The sequence below is a fragment of the Microtus oregoni genome, unplaced genomic scaffold, assembly GCF_018167655.1.
Source record: "Microtus oregoni isolate MIOR12 unplaced genomic scaffold, Mior012 000006F_ref0000085, whole genome shotgun sequence".
Taxonomy (NCBI): domain Eukaryota; kingdom Metazoa; phylum Chordata; class Mammalia; order Rodentia; family Cricetidae; genus Microtus; species Microtus oregoni.
Genome location: NW_024543065.1, coordinates 58,715,800 through 58,740,115, shown reverse-complemented (window position 1 = coordinate 58,740,115; position 24,316 = coordinate 58,715,800).

The window sequence follows — 24,316 nt, the reverse complement described above, 5'->3', positions numbered from 1 at the left end:
GGCTTAATACCTTAGGTGGTTTTAATCCCAGCACTTGGGAGGCAGAGGCAGGCGGATCTCTGTGAGTTCGAGACCAGCCTGGTCTAGTTCCAGGACAGGCTCCAAAACCACAGAGAAACTCTGTCTCGAAAAACCAAAAAAAAAAAAAATACCTTAGGTGGTGATACAGGAAGGTGCATCCATAAGAGTGACCTGTTTTTCCATAAAACTGTTGTAGAAGCAAATTTTGTGGGTAATATCCATGCTTGCCAAGGTTGGTTGTAGTTTATATAATGTACCTGCTCTTTTTGTATAGCATGTTCTATCTGGGAGGGCATCTGTCTGGCAGCTTCTGAAAGCTGTCTACTAGAATTTGGATCACTGTCCCCTTTAAGGATTTCTCTTAGAGGTTTGAGGTCTCCTGTAGGATACCTAAAATAAGATCTCGGCCATTGGATGTCTCCCAACAACTTTTGGAAATCATTTAGAGTCTTAAAACCATCCTTCCTAATTTTTAATTGTTGAAGCTTAATTTCTTTTAACATATGACCTAAATACTGGAAAGGTAGGTGCCTCTGTACTTTCTCAAGCAATAACTAGGCCTGCATGGCTAAGGCTCTGTTGTAGTAGTTCATATGTCTCAAATAAAACTCCTTCATCTCTATGGGCAAGCAGAATGTCATCCATATAATGGACAATATAAACCTGTGGAAGTTGAACTTTAACCTTTTGTATAGCCTGAACTACAAACTTCTGGCACAAGTTTGCACTGTTTGCCATACCCTGAGGTAAGATGCTCCACTAATATTTTTTTCATTGGCTCTCTGAAATTAACTGAGGGGATATTGAAAGCAAATCTTTGGCAATCTTGTGGTGCCAAAGGGATGGTATAAAAACAATCTTTTAAGCCTAAACTGATTTTATGGGTGCCTTTTAGTATACCTGTAGGAGAAGGCAGCCCTGGTTGTAACACTCCTATCAGCTGCATGGTTTCAGTAACTACCATTAAATCCTGAATCAATCTCCACTTTCCTGATTTCTTTTTAATAACGAAAATCGGAGAATTTCATGGTGAATTAGCATAATGTGACCATTATTCAGCTATTACTTCACTAACTTTTGGGCAGCTTGTAATTTTTCTTCTATTAGAGGCAACTGTTTTATCCGTACAGGCTTGTCATTTTTTCCAACTACTGGGTCTGCATGGAGTGCAGGTTTTTCCGTGACCTCTCTTTAAAAAATACCCTAATCCTGCCCTGGGAAGTTTATTGTCTGGTATGATAGGATTGATCTTTCCCTTATTATCCTTGCCCAGACTTTGATTAGGTAATAATCCTTGTTGAAACTTTTGATTAGTAACAACTGTGCTAGGGGAATAGAAATAAAGCCCCATTCTGGACATAATATCTCAGCCCCATAAATTTATATATGGCTGAAAAGTTCCTTCATGATCCTCTCCATCCTTCCAGTACAGCTCATTATTACTTTGTTCAGGATTTTGAGTCTGATCAATTCCCTTTTATTTGTGTAAGAATCTCCATTGTGGGCCATTTAGAAGGTCACTGGATAGCAGTTATAACAGAAATATCTGCACCAGTATCTAGAAGACCCGAAAACCTTTTTCTGTTTATAAACAAAGTGAGTTCTAGTCTAGTCATAGGTTCTGAGAACCTATGGCTTGTAACCAATAGGTATCAGATGAACCAAATCCAGCCTTTCCTCTCTTATCTTTCTTAATTTGATTTTGCACAACAGGAAGCAAAATTAATTGTGTCAGCCTCTGACCTGTCTTTATCACAGAAACTCCACTAGGAGATTGAGTCATAACCTTGATCTCTCCTTTGAAATGAGTGTCAATGACTCCAGGGGCTACCATAATCCCTTGCATAGTGGTGCTACTTCTCCCCAACAGTAGCCCTATAGTGCCCTCTGGTAAGGGCCCAAAAACCCCAGTGGGGGTAACTTACATCCCCACTCCAGGAGTCAGAATAATGTATATGGAAGAGCTAAAATTCAAGCTCTGTGCTTCCTGGGTTGCTCTGAAAAGGTCCTGAATGGATTTTCTTGTGGGAGAACAGGTTGCTCGTGTTTTGATCTGCCAGCTTGGTTTGTCACCTGTGTACCATGTCCCTTTAAGAGACAAACCCCGCTCTCTCCCAACCACTCCCCTTCTGCTGGGGGGAAGCAGATATCCCAACTCCTCCAGCCTGTGCTCTCTCTTCTTCCATCTCTCTCCTGAAGAGGTAACTTCTGCTCCCTCTCTGTTAACCGAAGTTGGCACCAATTGTTGACTGAGAGTTCTGTCCTTCCCAGTCCCGAAGCCGTTCAGTTCCAAAGAAACACACAGAGGCCTATATTAATTATAAACTAGTTGGCCTATTAGCTCAGGCTTCTTATTAACTCTTTCTTACCTCGTACATTAACCCATTATTCTTGTCTGTGATAGCCACATAGCTTGGTACCTTATATCAGCGAGGCCCTCTAATCTTGCTTTCTCTTTGGCTGGGTGATAACTGTAGAGTGAATCTTTTCTCTTCCCAGAATTCTCCTGTTCTCCTTGCCCCATATCTCCTTCCTGCTTGGTCACCCCACCTCTACTTCCTGCATGGCTACTGGCAAATCAGCATTTTATTAAACAAGTACAAGAAATAAATATTTACAGAGTAAAACCATTGTCCCACATCACCTCTCTCTCTTCTTCTCGCTCTCTCTTTATTTCCCCCTCTCTCTCTTTCTGTCTCTCTCATCTTCCCCCTTCTCCTTCTTCCCATTTCCCTTTCCCCTCCATAACCCACTAAATAAACTAGCCTCTTTGCATGATGTCTCTGTCTGTCTCTCACCATCCACAGTCTCTCACCTGCCAAGGTGACCTGCCAAGGCCTCAGAGGATTCACCAAGACCTGGGGGACCCACCGAGGCCTTGGGTCACCTGCTGCTACCCCTCATGAGACTGACTGCTCTTTGTGGGACCACTCCACCTTGTGGGACCAGTCTCCTAGCACTATATCTTTCAAAAAGTATAACATTGGTGCTCTGTGATTCAGCCAGGCTCTCTCCATGCTTCCTCCCACCCATGGGATTGACTGAGGACACATGGGACCCTGGGCTTGGGAACTGGGCATCTGCCTGGACACCAACCCTGATGCACACCAGTGGCTTTGATTGATGAATTTCCCCCTTCCTGTCAGCATAACTGTTTCTCTGAAACTGAGGAATTGATTTTTGAGCTCCCAGCAACCCTCTGGTGTTCCTAGAAATGGGGAGATCACCCCCCAACCACAGCCTTCATGGCTATGGTTGAGCCCTTCACTGACATTCATTTCTGCTTGCTTCTCTTAGCTAAAAATGTGACTGGACCACCCAGGGTGGTCCTCTTGTGCTAGCGCTGTAATGCTGAGCAGTGTGTTCGCTTTGGGACCCGGGGTCTCTCAGATTTTTTTTGGACCACTAATAAGTGGTCTCCACTGTGAGAGACCACCTGAGGTGGCCTCTAGCCTCTGGCTTCTGAGTCACCCAGACTGGGGCAAGTTGGGCTACATTATCACTCCACCTATAGAGAGAAGACATTCCTATACAGACCTTGAGGTATTTGTTCACTATTTTCACAGGTGTTCACATTTTCAGCTATGGAAAATAAATCCTCAAACTATCAGCCACCCACCTGTAAATGCTCTGCCAGCATCCTGCCAACATCGTTTTTCCTTTTGCTGGGCAGCCCCTTCCCCACCCATCTAAAAACACTCTTTTCCTCTCGCTCCCATTCCTTCTATTCTTTCCCTGCCACCACTACCTCTGGTCCCAGAAACCGACAAGATTAGTCAGATCTGCGAGGCAGCTGTTTCCAGTTCAAGCCCTTGCTCCCCACCACAGCTGTTGGCATGGGATCTTGGTGACATCACAGCTCACTGTACTGAATAATTTTCCTTTCTACTTCATGTATGAAAGAATGTGTGAATGATGTGGCTACATGGATGTAATTCTGTTTCAAGTGCATGTTCTACACATGCTCTAAGTCTCTCTTGTTATTATATTTAAAACTCCCATAGCTCTAAAAATGTGGTTTCTCCATACATGTGAATATCACCATTTTGACTAAGGTCAGGCAGCTTCATCATCATCTTAACTAAGGTCAGGTGAACTTACCACCATCTTAACTAAGGTCAGGTGACATCACCACCATTTTATCTGAGATCAGGTGACCTCACCGCCATCTTATCTAAGGGCGGGTCAAGTGACCAAGTCCTGCCATCTTTACTGAGGTAATTCTTGCCTAGTCTTGTGGTTTATTTACATTTTTGTCTCTAAATTCCTCTTATTCTTCTCCTTCCTCTCTCTCTCTGCCCTTCTGTTGGAGAGGCAACTTCTGCCTCTCCCTTCTCATCCCATTTTTCTTCCCTTCCCCCTTCTCCTGGCACTGCTGGGCCCTGCTCTGTCTCATGGGCTCAACTCTAGTTCCTAGTTTGGTGGCATAACAGGCATTCTGTCCTGCCAGTGACCCCACTTGCTGCCTCCCATCACAACAGCAGAATCTGTCTCTGTTCCATTCACAGAGCCCTATTTCTACCACTGCTGCACTGCTGGCAAAAATCCTAAACCTGGACCTTCTACCAGCCCACCTCCCAACTTTGTCAGTCAGCGGGGACAATTGGTAAGACTGTTCCCTTTCTGGCCTACAGCCTCTCGCATGATTGCCCTTTCTCTGGTTCTCCCTTAGCACTGAACTCACTGAGCCATTCATTCATTTTTGGGGCCCAGGGCCCCTCGGATATTTTTCTGCCTCATTGCTTCCCATAACTAAGAACATGAGCAGACCCCTTGGAGTGGTCCACATGCTGTTTGAATTAGTGTGTGTGTGTGTGTGTGTGTGTGTGTGTGTGTTTTGTTTTATTTTGTTTTTTTTTCTTTTTGGACCTCTTGTAAGTGGTCCTCACCACCGTAAGGATTGCTCAGAGCAATCCTAGCTCCTGGTTCCTGAGCCAATGAGCTGGGAATCAGGTTGGCTTTATTATCAACCCCCATGCTGGCCTGGAGACGTCCAGCTAGTTGCCCTGGGTTTTGTGCCATTTTCACTGTTTTTATGTTTTCAGCTATGGTAAACCAACCACATTTCTAATTTTTACCAGTGGACAGCTAAATTTAAATAGTCATACCACATGGACAACCATGGCTGTTGCCATTTTCTTTGGGCTTAACAAAGGGAAGAGCCAGAGGTTCTGCCCCTAGTCAAAGAGCACTGGCAGTAGGCTCTCCACATGAGGTCCCACCCCTAGCCAGCTTCCTTTCTTTCACTTTTCATTTAACTCTATGTGTATAAAACTTAAATTCAACTGGTTATAAGTGCACATATATTTACTGCTAATTGTCTGTTCATTTTATCCCATTCCAGACCACAAAAACAATGTCTCATGTTTTAAATTGGTATGTACTTTTAATTCTCTTACAAAAATACTATATATTTAATCCAATCCTAATTTAAAATATATTATGCCATTCTGTACTATTGTCAGTCCTACCATTAAGCTTCTGTTGCAAGCATTTTTTTTTTATTCTTTCTGTCTTTTACAAGTGTAAATCTTACCTATAAGTTGAGAGCCAGTACAGTCAATCTTGGACTCAGCTCTCCAGGCAGATTCTATACTATAGTTATAACTCATCTATACCCAGTAAACACCCCTCAACTTCTCAGAGATCTGGGAATATGACATTTAAATACTTAATTATTAAAAGACTTTTCATAACAAAAAGAGACAGGTTGGGTCGTAGCAGCAGCACTCTACATCCTCCCAAGAAGACAAATGGGCACAGAACAACGTCTATCCACAATTCACTTCAACTGCCAAGCACTGACCACTGGGGAAAACTACCTTTCATCTAAACTGAAGATCTCCAGACAATGGACAAAATCACTGGAATCGACAGCCTAGCTGCTCAGGTAAAGGTAGACTTGTCTTCCTACAGATTTCTAACCCACAAGGTCTTCTAAAACCTGGCAGGCCCTGCGCTAAACAGAAAGAGGCAAATACGACCCTCAACGACCATGGAGGACCCTGAGGAGGGGCACTACGTAGCCAACCAAGTAAGTTCTTGGTTATTTTTTTTTTTTTTAATTTCGAGACAGGGTTTCTCCGTAGCTTTTGGTTCCTGTGCTGGAACTAGCTCTTCTAGACCAGGCTGGCCTCGAACTCACAGAGATCCGCCTGCCTCTGCCTCCTGAGTGCTGGGATTAAAGGCGTGCGCCACCACCGCCAGGCTCTTGGTCATTTTTTAATCAATAACTCCTCAAGTAAAATTCTATCCTTCTCAAAGATCTCTGATGAAGTTTGACAGCTGAGAGATTTTGTCATTTTTAAAGGATAGCCTCACCATACAAATTTCAGTAAAATACAAATGCAAGTTATTAAAATGTATACCTGCAAGTTATAAAGGTATGAGGACAAATACAATTTATCAAATTTCCTTCTCATGCTGTCTTCTGTAGTCTTAAAAATACTTTTCATTGTGCAAAAACATCTGTCACAGTCATTATAACATAAATATGCTACTGTTTATACAATGTATATGTCTAAAGCTTACATTTTCACAAACCCAAAGAATTCTTGTGAGTCCCAGGGATCCAAATTAAAGAACCCACCTTAAACAGGTCAAATAAACCCTTCTCAATTCTCTGGTCATGAATTTTTTTTTTCTCTTTCTAAACTTAACTTGTCCTGTCTTCTGCCAGCACCTTGCCAGGTCTAAGAGATGCTGGATAATTCCATATCACAAACCCTGGACAGGAGTAAAGCAACCAGCTACCCCAGGATGTGACCAGCACCCAGCTTTCTCAGATCTGCCCCCAAGATGATGCCTGCAAATAAGCAGGAAGCAGTCTTGAGACTCTGCCATTCCAATTCCTTTAACCTGTTGTGCCCTCCTGCATTTTTTAATATAAGAAAAAATGGGAATGTTATGATCTGCTGGCCTGGTCTATCACCCGTGTACCCTGTCCCTTAAGAGACAAGCCCCACCTTCTCCCAACCCCTCCCCTTCCACCAAGGGAAGCAGATATCCCTCCTCCTCCAACCTGTGCTCTCTTTCCATCTCTCTCCTGAAGAATAACTTCTGGTTCCTCTCTCTCCCACTTCTCTCCTCCCTCTCACTTTACTGCTCTCTTCTCTCTCTTTCCTTATCTGTCTGTTTCTCTCTCTTCTTCCCCCTTCTCCTCTTCTCCCCTTTCCCCTCCATAACCCACTAAATAAACTCACTTCTCTGCATGATGTCTCTGTCTGTCTCTCACCCTCCACGGTCTCCCACCCATGAAGGTGACCTGCCAAGGCCTCAGGTGACTTACTAAGGTCTGGGGGATCCACCGAGGCCTTGGGTCACCCACTACCACCTTTTGTGGGACCGACCTTGGGACCAACTTTCCCCCCTCTACTCTTATATCTTTAAAAAAGAATAACAGCTGGATTACCCCAAAATTTTGTCTCAGGACCTGAAGCTGACCTCTGCATCTGTTTCCAAAAGGGGGATTCCCTAGGTCATGACTTGCACTCACTAGTCCAATGTTTTCTTCTCCTACATCTCCTGCATAATCCTGGTTCCCTTCTTGTCTTTGGGTTTACTCTATCAGGACATTGTCTGACCTGATGCTCCATAAGACTGCATCCAAAACAGCTTCCAGGAGGTCCTGTAACTCACATTTTCTCTAGGCCTTGATCTCTTTGCTGGGATAGGATATCGTTGTCTTTCCCTGCAAGGCAGTGGCTATGGCCATTAGCATCTCAAAAGCTAACTGTTTAACTATTAATTGCCCTGCTTCTGTGTCTCCAATCAACCTATTAGATGCCTGTGTCAGTCTGGAGACAAAGCCTTGAAATAATTCATACTAGACAACTCCTTTGCCTGTTTTTAGAAGATGGAAGTCTGTTCCAGACCTTCTTAGCAGCTGCATTACTTTGGACATATGCTGCTATATCAAAGTTTAACTGTTGATCTATTCCTGTATAAGGTCCCTCATCTATAAGCAATTCATATGAAATAGGAACTTGCTGAGCCCTGTTTCTCTCAGTTGTGGCCTGATATTGTTCCACAAATTCAGTTTTCCACAATAGATAATCTCCTTCTAATGGCAAGCTTTGGCTATCTGCTTCCAATCCCCTGGGGGCAGAGCTTCTACAGCTATATTTTCCAATAATGTCTGAGTAAAAGGAGCTGTAGGGCTGTACTGAACATGAGCAGTTTTTAATTCTTTGAGTGACTTCAGTGAAATAGGAGTGTGTACCCTGAGCAGATTTCCTTGAGCATATATTTCCTCTATTTCAGAAATAATTGAAGTCCTTGTATCTCTTCCCTTCTGCTAGAAGCCTCTCTGATACAAGCTTGTAAAGGAGACTCATAACTAATGTTAGGTGTCTGCCTTGCCTTTGGAGATCTCTGTACTGTTAGGAATTTTTCCTAATGCAAACTCTCTGCCAATGCAAAAATTCCCAATCAAGCCAAATCACAACAAGCCAAATTAAAATATATCCAGGTTTAACGGGATTCCTGTGCTCTAGGGTGGCCCCCAGGGAAAACTGGGAGGCTGCTAATGCGACCACCAGGAGGAAGAAAAAGAGAGCTCCTTTGGGAGCTTACTTAAATACCCTGTAGGAGTGGTCCTGACTCCCCCAGGGAGGGGTCAGGACCTGGCATGCTGGGATTTGGAGTCCAGACCAATACAATTCCCAGGCCTGGGGGCTACACTCCCAACTTAACATTCCAGATTCTTTGGATATAGGGATGACAGGAAATTGAAGTGATAATTGTGGCCAACAATTTAGGCTCTCTTAGGAAAATGGGGCATTGATTCAAGTCTGGCTAATTCCTGTGGGCATAGGGCAACGTGGGGAAGGGGAGTGCTAGGTGTTGGTGGGTCCACGCTCAGCGAGAGGTGTGGCTGGAAAGGCATTCCATGCAGGTACTCTTATCCTGGAGATGTCGGCATCTGTTCCTTGGGGGAGGGGAGAAGGTAGGTGACTAGGAAGAAAATATTACCAAAGATGAGTGTGCTGGGATGAGGAGCGGGTTTAGGCCCTTCATTGTGGCATCCTGGAAAACCAGATGGTGGAAGGTCCTGTCTTCTGGACTGACCAAGTGTCCTGAGTAGGTGCCCACTTGAGCCTGGAGAGATGGTACCAGCATGGGTATCTCAAGAGCTGGCAGCCAAGGGGGTGGTGAGGATTACTGAGTGAGGTCCTGTCCATCGAGGTTCGAGAGACCTAGGAGTTAGCTGTTAGAGGAGTACTCTGTCCCCTAGGGAGAGAAGGGCAAATTTAGGGGCATTAGGGTCCATTGGTGTGGTGGCAGGGAGACAGCTGTCAGCGTGTAAACAGAGAAGGGACCTTAAAAGGGAGAGGAAGGGTAGGTACCCTGCCAGTGGAGGAGTTTGGACTGGGAGGTGATGGTTAAGGAGAAAGGGCCTGCCATAAAGCAGCTCAAAAGGGCTCGGGTCCGTAGGGGAACATGGGGTGGCCCTGAGGTGAGTAAGGGCAATGGGGAGAAGGGAGAGCCAAGATAACCTGAGTTCAATGGAGAGCTTGATTAGTTGTTGTTTAATGAGTCCATTGTCTGTCTGGATGGTTTGTGGGACACTGAACTAAGGAATGATGTGGTCCAGGAGTACCTGAGCCACCACATCTGCCATTTCCCTGGAGGCTGGAAACACTTCTATCCACGCTGTAAAAGTGTCCACAAGTGTTAAGAGATAATGGAGTTTTTTATGAGTAGGCATATGGGTGAAATCAACCTGTCAATCTTTGCCCAGTTGGTGTCCATGAAGCTGGTGTAGAGACTAACTTATGTGGAGAGCCCCTTGTGGGTTGGATTGGGCACATGTCTAGCAGAGGAGTGAACCTGAAAAACTGAATCTTGGAGATGGGTGGGTGGGGTCAAAAAGGGGCTCCAAGAAGCAGAACAAAGCTTTGGGGAAACAACTAAGGATTTCTCGACCCAGTAAAGATGCTGGGCAAACAGGTATCACTAAGAAAGAATGAGAGAAAAATTGTCCTGCAAGAAAGCAGGGCAGTGGCAAAGCCCATAACTTAAATTGGTGAGGGGAACATAAGGCCCAAGTGAGAAGTCAGAACAGAATAGGTAGCTCCTCTGTCCAATAGAAAAGTAATGGACTTACCCGTTACCTGTAGATTTACCCTAGGCTTGGATGGGGTTATGGGATAAACCGAGTCTGGGCAGCACCAATCCTCTGCAAGGCTGAGAAGTTCGCAGGCTGGCAGTTTCACTTTGCCGATGTTGGTGAGGCCGGACCTCCGTGGCGTGGCATAGAGGACAAGCCCTCATGGGGGCATTGTGATTTCCAGTGTCCAGGTTGCTGGCAGATAGGGCAACCTCGGAGGAGGCGTAGTGCAATAATGTGCCACATGACCATTTAGGCCACACTTGAAACAGCTTGTCTGTGAGGTTGACTTAGGCTGGGTTCTATCAGAGTAGAGCCTTGTGGTTGGCTTCCCTTGTCCCCCTTTCTGTGGTCTTAGGAAAGCTGCGAAGACCTAAGCCTGTAGATTAACTGCTTGTTGTAGCCTTGTCTGTGGGAAGACTCAGCTGTTTCTTCTTCGGCATTAAAAACTTTAAAGGCCATTTTCACCAATTCCCCGTATAGGGGTTTGGAAAACCTTCTCAACCATTTTAACTTTAAGCAGAAGGACTAGTAGAAAAGGAACCTAGCTGCTTTTCTATCTGAGAGAGTTCTGGAAGAGAAAAGGGAACATGAGCTTTCATAATGCCATTGACTTCTGCCACCTCCCAGAGAGAGCAGAGAAGGGCGGAGCTATGGTGGGATCTGGGGAAGGAGACTGGGGAGGATTGGGAGGGGTTAGCCCAGTGCACAGAGGGGGGTCCAATGGTGGGGAAATGAGGCAGGAGGGGGAGGGGGGAAGGAAGGTGGGTTAGGTGGAAGTTGACCTTGAACCTCCAAATTGGGAAGGGAGGGGGTAGACAGGGGAGGAGAGGAATGTGAAGAATGTTGCTCCAAAGGAGGGGGTTGGGTAGTGTGAACTTGAGGCAGTGGGGGAGGGGCCAGTGCCTCTGGCAGCATGATGCTGTGAGACACTGGCTACTAAGGGAAGGGCGAGAGCGCAGAGTCCCAAAACCATGAACATATGTAAGCTCTGCCCATTTGTCCTTACAGTGGCAAAATTTTCTAGGTCCCGGAGGATGGTAAGCTCAAGGCTTCTTTCTGGTAGTACATAGGGAAATTAGCCATTTGGGACAGATGGTATCAGGCAGTCTCAATTTATAAAGATTTTGTAAGAGGCATCCAGGGGCGACAGCAGATCTGGCTTTGAACTGCAAGTGCCCATTTTAAAGTCTATGCCCAAAGTCTATTACAGTGCATCAGCTAAAATAGTTCTTAGGCCTAACGGGGCCATGGAAATTGAATCCTAGGTGTCCCTAAAGCAAACAAAGTCCATCTAAGCCAGGCCCAGTCTTGCCAGTCTGGCTGTTATTCTTTCTGTCTTTCTTGTCTGTGGGGTTAGAGAGTGGAGACGTTACACGAGACACATGGCGGTGCGGGGTTAGGAAGGAGACACAAACATGCGGCGGTCCCACGTGGATGCACTTTAATGGGGGGGTAACAACAAGTAAGGGATGGGTGTCAGAGACGGAAGGAGAGGGGGGAGAGAGGGAGGGGGCTCGTGGCGACCCCTGTTTTTAACGGGGAACACAAGGGCATCTGGGAGAAATGTCCTGCGCCTGCACGCACTGGTATCTGTAGTCCAGGGGGATGTTGGAAGCTGTAGTCTCCAAAAGGAACAACATTTCACCCTTTTGGTTTTATTTTAAAAAAAATTGGGGGGGGTCTTAAAGGGTAGGGAATGGGGGGGTCTTAAAGGGTAGGGAATGGGGGCGTAGCCTGGTCTCTCATGACTGTTTCCTGCTGGCTTTGGGCGTCAAGGGATCCAGGGAGTGTCCAATTATTCTGGTGACGTCCTGTTGGTTATGTCCTGTCCACTGGCATTTTGAGGTGGCTGATTGAAGAAATTGCATCTGTCTGGCTTTTCCTGAGTAGCTGGGTCATCATTAAGATGCTGGAAGACAAAAGTCACATTAGTAGAGAGAAAAAAATTAAAGGGGAGAGGAGGTTTGGGAGGAGGTTTGGAAAATTAAAGGGGAGATTTGGGGTTGGGGAGTCTTAGGAGGTCTGGGGTTAAGAATGATAAAAAAATTAAATGATACTTATTCCGTTAATGATCCACTTGTGTTTGATTTGTTTAGGTGGGTCGGGCTGGCGTCCTGGAGCTTAAAGAAAGTGTCTTAAAAGAAATAGATTTTAACAGTATATTCCTTAACATTTCAGGGGTCACTGCTGCAGTCAGCTACTGACCTGTTATGTCAAGGAACTTTGTGTCCTTTGGAACTTAAGAGAACAAGGTCCTGTCTGAGTTACCGTGTATGAAGGATTATCTTGAGCCATGGAGATGAACAGTTTAAGATGTGACAGGTGAATCCAATGAGGAATTCCTTCAAGCTTGGCAGCTGTGGGAGTTAAAAGAATTACTCTGAAAGGGCCCTGCCATTTAGGGGAAAGGGGTAAGGGACATTGGCCTGGAAGTGAGAGTAATACCTTATCTTCTATTTTAACCAGTGGTGGACATGTATTAGCACATGGTTGAGGTAATGAGTGATCTGTGAAGTCCCACAGTAGCAATCGTAAGTGGAAAAGGAGGGGAGTGAGCAGGTGATCAGGAAGGGGAGAGGTTCCCGATGAGAGGCCGGCGGTTAAAACCGGCCACCCATATATGAGTTCGAAGGGTGAAATGAAAAGGGGGCCCTTTGGGAGAGCCCGAAGCCTGAGAAGAGCAAGGGGCAGAAGTCTTACCCAGTCGAGGTGGAGTTCCTGTGACATCTTAACGAGAGCTTCCTTTAAAGAGCGGTTAGTCCGTTCTACCTTACCCGAAGACTGAGGGTGATATGGTATGTGGAAGTTCCAGGGGATTTCAAGTGCTTTAGACAGATTTTGAGAAATCTGGGAAGTAAACTCTGGGCTGTTATCTTTTGGCAGATCTGGCAGTAGGCTGCTGTAGCTTTTAGGAACCTGATATCCTTAGGTGTGGGTGTTTTAAGTGAATAACAATGGGAGAGTGGTGATTAGTGATGGCTGGAGCCTAGAGGGGCTTTGGAAGATCGAGGGGGCGGAGTAGGTGGGGAGGAGATGGAGTGGAGTCCGAAGACGCTTCCTGCTGCCTGTGTGACCTGTGTGTGTGTGGGGGGGGGGGAGCCTCCAGCTGCTTGCACCACCTGGGAGGGACTCTGTCAGAGGGGCTAGGCGAAATCCTTGCAGATCTGGAATGGGACTTTCTTGGGGATCCAGAAAGAAAATGGTTAGGTGACCTGGGAGGGACTCTGTCAGAGGGGCTAGGTGAAGTCCTTGTAGATCTGGAGCGGGAGTTTCTTGGGGACCTGGAAGGGGAATGTTTAGAGGCGTTAGGTGAGTCCTTCCTATGCCTAGAAGAGACCTTGGAGGAAAGAGGAATGGGTGAGCCATCGGTGTCGCTCGACTGGGCAGAGCGAGAGCGAGTGGCCCCTCGAGGCCGGGGGGGTAGAGCTTTGTCTGCGGGATCCATGGCGGGAGCAGAGGGTTCCTGGAGGGATGGCATTGATAAGAACATGTGTGCAGGTGAACGGTGATAGGCAACGGAGGGGTCAATCTTAATGGCCATGTATGCCATAATGTACATCATTTCTTTCCATTTAGCTGAATGGTGACAGAAAGTAGCCAATTCCCGTAAGAAATCAGGGTCAAATGGACCCTGAGAAGGCCACCTGAAGGAACCTTGTAAATTGTACTTTGGCCAAGTTTTAGAGCAAAGACAGATTAATGTAGATAGTTTTATGGAGGGAATCAGGGCATGAAGTTTCAGAGCTTCCAGAAGCTGCCCGAGAGGGGAGGCTGGGGGAATTGTTTTAGAAGGCTTAGCACCCATGGCTAGAACTGTGGAACTATCCGCAGAAGGCACACGGAGGTGCCACGAACACAGCAGCTCTAATTACAGGCGTCCAAGCAATGAGAGGGCAGTGCTATAGCCCAACTGACCCGAACCTAGCTTCCGACGGGAACCAATCCCAGCTAGACCAGCTAGAAGGAGGCAGCTAAGCCTTTGGGGGCTTCCCGTCGCAGCCGAGAGGTGCTCGCCCTGTAGCGAGCCCATAAAGAAAACAGAAAAAAGATCAGAAAGAAAACAGAAGATAGAACTGGGAGCTCTGAGCTCCCAGGCGCAGATAAAAAAACAGGTCTAGCTGAGAGTGGAAGGCTGGGGGGAGGGGGGAGGAGTTGGCAACTTTACCCAGGATGCGCCAAAGAGAGCCAGGAGCTCGGCCGGACGATCTCTGGGCGTAATAGGAAGGCGATCCAATCCAGATGAATTCACGAATTAGTCGGTGTTGGTTTCAGATGGCCGCGTTGAACATGTGAGGGCGGTTGCAGGTTGTTGGTCCTGACCTTGTCCTGGTGAGGCCCTGAGATCCGGGAGGCGCCAAAAAGCCCAGAGTCAAGGCCTCAGGCGAGGGCACCGGGATGGAAAGGTTACCGAGTCGACGAAGGCACCAATTGTTATTCTTTCTGTCTTTCTTGTCTGTGGGGTTAGAGAGTGGAGACATTACGCGAGACACACGGCGGTGCGGGGTTAGGAAGGAGACACGAACACGCGGCGGTCCCACGTGGATGCACTTTAATGGGGGGGATAACAACAAGTAAGGGACGGGTGTGCAGAGATGGAAGGAGAGGGGGGAGAGAGGGAGGGGGCTCGTGGCGACCCCTGTTTTTAATGGGGAACACAAGGGAGTCTGGGAGAAATGTCCTGAGCCTGTGCGCGCTGGTATCTGTAGTCCAGGGGGATGTTGGGAGCTGTAGTCTCCAAAAGGAACAACACTGGCCACTGCTGAGATCATACTCTTGGCATAAGCTTGTGGCTTCAACAAGAGTCCAATAATCGAAAAAAATAAGTACAAATGGGTCCCCCCAAAATTCTATAGCATAGACAAGAAAAAAGGGACTCACCAAGATGCAGCCACTGTAGCCCAGGAGCCGGTTTTAGCATGGTATGGAAAGCTCAGATTGTAGACTGGGGGCTTTTGATGCATCATGGCCTAGGTCTATGCGGAAAGGCCATTCTATCTCGGTGGAACCTCCAGATATTAGGAATTTTTCCTAATGTGAGCTCTCTGCTGATGCAAAAATTCCAATCAAGCCAAATCACAACAAGCCAAATTAAGAACTATCCAGGTTTAATGGATTCCTGTGCTCTTGGGTGGTCCTGAAGGGGAACTAGGAAGCCACGAACATGACCACCTGAGGGGAGAGGAAAAAGATCACGTGTTCCTCTTTTGGGAGCTCGCATAAATACCCTGTGGGAGGGGTCAGGACCTGGCATGCTGGGATTTGGAGTCCAGACCAATACAACTCCCAGGCCTGGGGGCTATGCTCCCAACTTAACATACGACATAGGCAGATCTAAACCAGCTATTACCGTAGGAAAAGAATTACTTTTCTGGTAGGAGTCCTAGACCCACAGAGTCTCTGGTATCCATGATAGTGAGGTTACCAAATTTTTCAAGCCTTAGCTGTTTCTGAATATTATCATCTTGTCCCTGTCTCTCAGCATTGCTGGTCATTAATGAGGGAGATGAAGACTCCTTTCCATAGTCCTCCGAGTCATTAGACTCTGACCAATTATAATTACTCAGTTCTGTAAATGTTTCTAGCTGCTCCTTCGGTGGTGCAGAGGGTGCTGTCTCCTTTCTAGAGGGCTCAGAGTGACGTATCTCCTGCTGTTCAGGACTTAAATCCAAACTTTCCTATATTAGCATCCAAAAATAAAGAAAATCTGCAGAGACACTTTCTGATCCACAATTGTAATGATGCTGTAGGATCTTTATCCTGACATCTTTCCATATCGTAGCATCTAAGGTTCTGCCTTCGGAAAACCAGGGGCATAAATGCTCTATAAATTCCAAAAATTCCTGTACCTGATGTTGCTGTACTTGGGCTCCTCTTTCCCTTAATATATCTCTGATTGACTGTGTAGATATTAGATAACAATTCCCTTGCACCATGACTATATCTATTATTTACAAATTTTACTCCCGATTTTTTTTCTTTCCCACTTCTCTCTTCTTTTTAAATTCTACTACTTATTTCTGAGCACTCATTACTCACCCATCCACCTGAGGTGCTGTAGGGATAAGTCCCACCCCTTAGGGGGCGTGTTCGCCTCGGGCTAATGTCTGCCTATAAATTTGGCAAGCATGCTCTGAGCTGTCTCTTCTGCTTTCCTGGTCTCTGCGGGAACGGTGGTTCTGTAAGTCTATTTCTACATTAAAAAAATATATATTGTTACAATCTGTCTGCATTCGTTTACACCCTTACATTTTGGCGTCCAACGTCAGGCTATTTTGCCCCCGACTCAAGCGGGTAGCCTGCTAGCTAACACAGCACCCTCTCTGGTGCTGTTTTTCAGTTCGTGACTCCGGCCCCAGTGCCGAGTCCGAGACATACTTGGCCACACAGGCCAATTCTGCCTGCCTTGGCTAAGTTTTGCAGCGGAACCCCACTGCCTGAATTAGCAGAAGCTCAAGTACCTGAGGTTTTGCAACAAAAGCTGCCACAGCGTCAGATTTGGTCTGAGTGACTTGGCCGGGCAGTGGTGGCGCACGCTTTTGATACCAGCACTTGGGAGACAAGGGCAGGCGGATCTCTGTGAGTTTGAGGCCTGCCAGGCCGTGGTGGTGCACGCCTTTAATCCCAGCATTTGGGAGGCAGAGACAGGCGGATCTCTGTGCGTTCAAGGCCAGCCTGGTCTACAAGAGCTAGTTCTAGGACAGGCTCCAAAAACACAGAGACCACCACTGACAGGAACTGATCATTGCAGGTAAAAAATTTTTCTTTTATAAATAAAATGTCTGAACACATTACTGTTCAAGAATTTAACAGTTTTTTTAATTGTACCATGTGGGAGATTTTACAAGAGGTGTCTATCACCCCACATCTATGGATCCTTCTGGGATTCGTAGTTTTCATTGGCACCAAATGGTTTGATGATAGAAATATGATCAAGTCTTTACGAGACGAATCCAGGATTCTTAAGGCAGAGATTGAAGGCTTAAAAACAATTGAGAATGATAACAATCTTCTCAAGAATCAGTTTGAAGTTCTCCAGACTGATAACAATCTTCTCAAGAATCAGTTTGAAGTTCTCCAGACTGATAACAATCTTCTCAAGAATCAGTTTGAAGTTCTCCAGGCTGATGTTAAGGAGAAATTCATTACTATGGAAGAGGGAACAGCTGATCTAGATAGTAAGGTTCAGTCCCTTTCTGTAGGAACTGAAACATTAGTGGCTGATATTAAGGAGAAATTCATTACTATGGAAGAGGGAACAGCTGATCTGGACCATAAGATTCAGTCCCTTTCTGTAGGAAAAGAAACATTAACTGAGAGAATCAAAACTGCTGAATGTGACAATCGGATTTTGTCTAAAGCTTATGACAGATTGGCGGAAAGATTGTCAATACAAGAAGGCACGGTTTATGCCATAAAAATTATGTCCAAAGATGAGATGTTATATCTAACGGACAAACTTCATACGTTAAAATCCTCAATGAAGGCTTTGGAACATAATTCTGGACAGGAGATTCAGAAATTACAGAAGGCAATGGTGAATAGAATTGAAAAGATTGAGGAATTTCTAAATTCTGATAAAGAAGAGCAAAGGGTAGAAATGCAAATTTTAACTACATCTGTGGGTAAGTCTCTCCAGGACAATTTCCACAAAGCTCTACCTACAGCTCTACCTACCTTTCCAGTAATAACAACAGAGAAAGTGATTGGTTCCAAAAACCCTAGGGTCATCAAGGAGGATACATGGGAGCCTGTCCGTATGAATGATCTCAAGGAAATAAAACAGGCTGTCATGACTTTTGGGATGCAAGCCTCTTTTGTTAAAGAGATGCTAAGATCTTGGGCCACGACAAGCAGAGCAACCCCCTCGGACTGGCTCCAGCTGAGCTCTGCGGTACTCGAGAGTGGACCGCAATTGAAATGGAAATGCTTATTCAGGCAAGAGGCTAGACTCTTAGAACAGCAGGAAAAAGCGAAGGGAATTGACATTTCCCTAGATCAAATTCTAGGTGAAGGGCTCTTTTCCGATCCCCAGGAACAAGCTAATTTGGATGAAAACACACTCTCCATGTGTACTACAGCAGCCTTAAGGGCTTGGGACAGGGTACAAGACCCAGGACAGAGAATGGAATCATTTGTCAGAGTTAAACAGGGTCAGAGAGAACCCTTTAGTGACTTCTTACAAAGATTAACTAAGGCTGTACAAATAGGGATATCTGACCCAGAAGCAAGATGTATAATGATTGAGTCTTTGGCTTATGAAAATGCAAATGTGGAATGCAAAAGGATTTTGGGTCCTTTAAAGCTCAGATCAGCGCCCTTGGAAGAATGGGTCTTGCATACACTCAATGTTGATACATTTGATTATGGCACTGAAGCATGGGTAGAAGAAGCAATTTCCAATGGTAAAAGGAGACACCAGAATACCAAATGTTTTAATTGTGGCAAAATGGGTAATATGAAAAGGAATTGTAGACAACGGATTTTCAGAAATAATAATAATAATAACAAAGCATCTTTCAGAAATAATAATAATAATGCATCTTCTAGAAATAACAGAAATAGGAGGACTCAGCCTTCAGGTTTATGTAGAAGATGTGGAAAGGGCAGACATTGGACGAATGAATGCAGGTCTACAAGAGATAGACAAGGCAACCTGATACAGCCGGGAAACGTGAGGGGGGGCTCACAGGCCCCCATGGCAAACATGGTTCAGTCATTTCCAGTTTCTGCAGAGAACGTGCCTCATCAGGACAATTAGGAAGCCCCATGCCTACTGTTACAAGCAATAATGATCAGAAAGATAAGTTACGTGTGTTTTGGCAAACTTCTATAAATGATCAAAGACCTAAACTGAGAGTGTGTGTAAATGGCATTTTTATTACTGGCCTGCTGGATACAGGTGCTGATGTAAGTATCATTACCCCAGAATCTTGTCATCCGTATTGGCCTCTTCAGAATGTAAATGTTCAGCTCCTGGGAATTGGAACCCTATCTCGAGTAAGGCAGAGCACGAGATGGGTTGAATGTATAGGGCCAGAGGGACAAATAGGAAAATTAAAGCCATATGTAGCCAATATCGCAATGAATTTATGGGGTCGTGACCTATTACAACAATGGAATACCGAAATTAACATTCCTGCTAAATCTAGAGCCTATATTTCTGAGAATAATATTAAAAGATATTACAAAGGGAGAAAACCGGCCATTCAGGCTGTACAAGAACAAGCAATTGATGTCCCTTCAGAGATACCAACAGCCTTGCCTCTAAAATGGTTGACTGAGAAACCAATATGGACAAAGCAATGGCCTTTAGCTGAGGAAAAGTTACAGGCTTTAGAACAGCTGGTACAAGAACAATTAGATGCTGGACATATAGAAGAATCTACCAGCCCTTGGAATTCTCCTGTATTTGTGGTTAAGAAAAAATCAGGTAAATGGAGAATGGTGACAGATCTCAGGGCCATCAACAAGGTTATTCAACCTATGGGCCCTCTGCAATCTGGAATTCCTTTGCCCTCTTTATTACCAAAAGGATGGCCTCTCATAGTTATTGATTTAAAGGATTGTTTTTTCACTATACCTTTGCAAAAAGAAGATAGAGGAAAATTTGCCTTCACAGTGCCTACTTACAACAATTCTCAACCTTCGAGGAGGTACCACTGGACCGTCCTCCCCCAGGATATGTTAAATAGCCCCTCCCTGTGTCAATATTGTGTCAACCAACCATTGCAAATAATACGCAAGAAATTTCCCAAATCTATAGTATACCATTACATGGACGACATCTTGTTATCCCATTCAAACATGGATACCTTGAACAGACTGTTTGAAGAAATAAAGATACTTTTACCTAAATGGGGATTGCAAATAGCTCCTGAAAAGATTCAGAAGGGAGATTCTGTTAATTATTTAGGTTATAAAATAGGTTTGCAAAAAATTAAGACACAAAAAGCACAAATTAGGATTGATCGCCTACGGACTCTTAATGACTTTCAAAGACTGTTAGGAGACATTTCCAGTCTACGACCAGCTATTGGAATAACACCTGATTTAATAATTCATTTGAACAAAACCTTGGATGGTGATAAAGATTTAAACAGTCCCAGAGAATTAACAGCTGAAGCAGAAAAGGAACTGACAATGATTGAGGAAAAATTACAACAGGCACATGTGGACAGGGTGAATCCAGAGCTCGATTGTATTCTCGTCATACTACCATCAAAAATTTCTCCTACAGGAATTTTAATGCAGAGAGATGATATTATTTTGGAATGGATCTTTTTACCACATAAACCAAGTAAGAAACTGAAAACTTATGTGGAAAAAGTCTCTGAGTTAATTATAAAAGGCAAGCTGAGACTTCGTCAACTAGCAGGCATAGACCCAGCAGAAATTATAGTGCCTTTCACTGCTGATGAACTAAAGAAATTATGGGAAGATAATGAACCATGGCAAAGAGCTTGTGCTGATTTTTTGGGAGACATTAATAACAACTATCCAAAAAGCAAGAGGCTTAACTTCATAAAGAGAACCTCTTGGATTCTTCCTCGAATCGTCCGTGATGCTCCAATAACTGGAGCCCGTACATTCTATACTGATGCCAATAAATCAGGGAAGGCAGGTTACAAATCAGAAGACTTGGGTAAGGTGGAACAAAGTCCGTATAATTCTGTACAGAAGGCGGAATTATATGCCATTCTTATGGTGCTAAGGGATTTTAAAGAACCTATTAATATAGTCACTGATTCACAATACGCAGAAAGAGTTATTTTACCTATTGAAACTGCTGAATTTATACCTGATGATACAGAACTAACCTCATTGTTTCTCCAGGTTCAAGATTTGATCAGGAACAGGCTTTGCCCTATGTACATAACACACATCCGATCCCATACGGGTCTGCCAGGTCCTCTAGCACAAGGTAATGCAGAAATTGATCAATTATTGATTGGTAGTGTGCTACAAGCCTCTGAATTTCATAAAAAACATCATGTTAATAGCAAAGGTTTGAAGAAAGAATTTTCAATTACATGGCAACAAGCTAAGGAGATTGTAAAGAAATGCCCTACTTGCTCTTTCTATAACCAAACGCCACTGCCTGCAGGGGCTAATCCAAAGGGCACCCAAAGGAATGAAATCTGGCAGATGGATGTGTTCCACTTTGCAGAATTTGGCAAATTAAAATATGTTCATCACACCATTGACACTTATTCAGGCTTTCAGTGGGCAACTGCTTTAAGTTCAGAAAAAGCTGATTCAGTAATCACTCATTTATTAGAAGTCATGGCTATCATGGGTATACCTACACAAATAAAGACGGATAATGGTCCTGCTTATGTTTCTAGGAAAATGAAACGGTTTTTTGATTATTACAATATCAAGCATGTTACAGGTATACCACACAATCCTACAGGTCAGGCAGTCATAGAAAGATCAGATCGAACTATAAAGGATATGTTGAACAAACAGAAAGGGGTGGAAAACACCCCCAGAAATAGGTTACATAATGCTTTGTTAACCTTGAATTTTCTCAACGCTAATGAGAAGGGAACGACAGCTGCAGAAAGACATTGGATAATGGAAAAGTCTACTGAACTAAATCAACCAGTTTATTTCAAGGATGTGCTGACCTCACAATGGAAGCCAGGAGATGTGCTACGTTGGGGAAGGGGTTTTGCTCTTATCTCCACAGCTGAGGAAAAATTGTGGATACCGTCAAAATTAATAAAGGTTCGGTTTGAAGAAGAGAAGCCACTTGGAAAAGATAAATAACAATTCTTTCATAAGGATGGCAAGCATACTGATGGTAAGAAATACATATAGGTTGGAGGCAGGGTTCTTTTCTTATCTCCACAGGAAAATACTCATCTTCAAAGAAATTAAGGGACCCTGAATATTTAATTACTGATAGATGGACACATTTTGTAAGTATTAATTTATATATATATATATATGTCTTATTAAACATTTCTTTATAAATATATAGAGCTGGTTTTGAAGTTGGACTCTGGCTCAGTCCCTCTCCAATTCCAAGCCTGTTAGTAAGAGAAAACCCAGAGTTTCTGGAGTTTCTGTCTCATGTCAAGAGCCATGATATGGGACAGAAAGAAATATGAGTTTAGAAAACATCTTTGCTTTTCTCCATATCTATCATACTTTTCATTGAATATATCTATCATGCCTTTCATTGAATATATATATTTATGTCTATATGATTAATGTTTAAGTTTTTCATAATGAACAATGAGTTTTTCCTGAAGTGACATTTGAAGTTTCCAGGAAGAAGATGGGGCCCCACAACAACAACTCTACCTGGTTGATATGACGTCATGATACTGATAGCGCTACTACAAGACCTGTTTTGGATACCAGCTGCACAAGACGATCCCAACTTGGTTAGCTGAAATGGTGCACATCTTGTACCACATTCTGGCCAGACCTCCACAAAATACTCAGAGACTATTTGCAATTTTAAAAGACATTGATCTTGAAATTTAACCATCATTTTACTTTCACAGGATCCCCCAGAAAGAACGTCGTCCCCATGACAGCTGGAAGTAATTCTAGAGGACGACGTCCCCTCTCCCAGTAAAGTTTACCCCTGGGTTTAGGGACATCATTTAGGGGTTGGGAGGTTGGGGAAGGAATTTTATAAGCTCAGGGATCATTTTGAAAAAAAAAAAGGAATGATGGGATAATAGATTTATAATTGTGAGTTACTGCTTTTAGACAAATATATTGGTATCGATTCTTGTATATTGATACAAAGTTAAATTATATTGACTATTGTATGCATGCATGTTTCTATCTCTCTTTAAAACATTTTTTATGTATTGACATATATTGTATTGATAAATATATATTGTATATATTTACCATATTGCAATGTACATTTCTACCTCTGATTAAGATACTTATATAATGTTTGTGTATTGATATATATTTGCCATTTTGCAATGTATATTTGTGCAGTGTTTATATTTGGAGGTCATTATCCTCATTTGTTACACAGTTGTTTATTGTCTTAGTCTTTAAATTAGATAGATATTGAGAATTATATAGATAGTCATCTAAGTTTGTCATTTATAATCAGACTAATCAGGTTCTTTAGATATATAGAGATTATACTCAGTATAGATAGATAATCTTCAACTTCTTCAAAGAGCTGTAGAAAATGGCCTTTAATCTAACTCAGAGTTTCGTGATAGTGAGACACAATTGCTCCTGGCAACACCACTCTATTCCCGAGAGAATGTTGAGCACCAAAGACACTCCATCTGGAGCCTTTCTATTTGGCAGAACTGGCCTTTGGGCAAAGAAATGCCCATACCTCAACCACTGACAGAGATACAGAGCGTGCATCAATGGATAAAACAGGACTGTCATATCCTGCCAAGACAGGGTAAGATAGTTTTGAAAAGTTCCTTGCCTTTAATAATGGTATGTCAGTTATGTTAGGCCTTAGCCAAAATTGGTTGACTCAACGTTGCAAACGAGACTTTGGGTGATTGCCCAGGTAGTCAGTTGTCTCTGTCAATTGTTGCACATTTTGGATATATCTCGTTTGTTGAGTAGTGTTTATTCCCTTCTCAGATCTTTGACTGAGTTGAAGATTATATAATTGTAGTTACTCTTTACATTATTTGGACTCCTTGAGATAGAATGTTTAGCAAAGCTTTTGTTCTCAATATTGTTTGTTATATTTATTATTTGTTGTTATTGTATGTAGTTGTATTTGGTTTAGTTCTGTCTTATTTAGACAAAAAGGGGAGATGTAGGGATAAGTCCCGCCCCTTAGGGGGCGTGTTTGCCTCGGGCTAATGCCTGCCTATAAATTTGGCAAGCATGCTCTGAGCTGTCTCTTCTGCTTTCCTGGTCTCCGCGGGAACGGTGGTTCTGTAAGTCTATTTCTACATTAAAAATATATATATTGTTACAATCTGTCTGCATTCTTTTACGCCCTTACAAGGTGCACTTTTTTTCTTGCGGGTTCTCATCTGTACATCTGGTCACTCTTTCGTGTTTTTCATGGTTCACCGGCCAGCCCCACATTATGTCACCATTTGTCGGAGACCAGCCTTGACAAAAATACTCTTCTCCAGAGTAGAGGCATGGAAATTCAGAAATATAATAAAGAATATAAAGATGAAAATAAAAAACGCAGAAACATATAGGATAGTA